Below are 1,254 nucleotides of genomic sequence, written 5' to 3' on the forward strand. Positions count from 1 at the left end.
TATCAAAGTTATTCTATAAAAAAGTATTTCTAAAGTATTTTTGGTATTGGCTATCTGCATTTGCCTACAGATTAAGCGTTTGGGAAAATGTAACGTTATTACATGGCTGGCATAGTACATTTTCCTAGATTTAAAAATGCAGATGATGAGGCCATTAGAGCTGAGATGTAGTAAGCGGATCCGTACCACATTTGGAACGAGGAGGACCACAAGGAGGACCACGAGGAGGACCACGAGGATGACCACGGGGAGGACCACGAGGAGGACCACGAGGAGGACCACGTTTACACAGATCTGGGCCAGTTCCTGTCCAAACCCGATGCAAATCCGCACCACTTCTGTTTGGTGGATCTGGGCCAGATGTTATGATAGGTGCGGTCCGGACCCGTCCTAGAGTTGTTTGTTGTCCAGGGCAACCCACAGGTGCAAGTTATCTCCCCCTCCCTAACCCCCATCAGTGCCAACCAGGTGCAGCAGTTGGTGGGCACCCAGACGAGGCATTACACCACCACTTGTCACTCTGTGACACTGAACACATGTACATACACACACACACACACACCACACCACACCACACACACACACACACACAAACACACACACACACACACACACACACACACACACACACACACAATATATGGACATTGCACACATGTCCATTTGGCATCTTCAGGTTGGCAGCTCACGCCTGCCTGTACTTAACCCAGCCCAGAAGAGAGCACTTACAGAAAAAAACAACAGCATCTGTCCCCAAGTCTGAGCTTAAACTCTCTCTTGCTCTTTTTTTTTCTTCTTTAGCCTCCACTCTTTCCCTCTTTATTTCTCCTAATTTGACAATTTACGTCTCAGAGGCTGTTGCCTCTTTTTAGTGTGCGTCGTGATAATTGGTTCTGAGCGAAAGATGCAAATTGGCGAAGATATAATAAAAAAAAAGCACCTTCAAGAGGGTTAGACACGTCTGCTCGGAAGTCAAATTACCATTTCCCTTCCCCTTGTTATGTGTTTTTTTTCTCTTTGTCAACTCACTTTAAAGCTGCTTGGCGAAAAGAGCAGGTCAGACACTGCTTTCGATTTGCTAGTGAGGATTTGCTACTTCCTGCGCGCTATTCAGAACTGTATGAAGGGGGTCAGGGACCTCAACGTTAATTTCACTTTATCTGTCTCTCCACTCAGCCTGACCTCAAGCACATCGCCATGCCAACGGCTGCCCTTCCTGTTTGCTTGTTGTTTATTTGTGTTCATTTTTTCACC

The sequence above is a fragment of the Clupea harengus genome, chromosome 11 (genome assembly GCF_900700415.2).
Source record: "Clupea harengus chromosome 11, Ch_v2.0.2, whole genome shotgun sequence".
NCBI lineage: Eukaryota > Metazoa > Chordata > Actinopteri > Clupeiformes > Clupeidae > Clupea > Clupea harengus.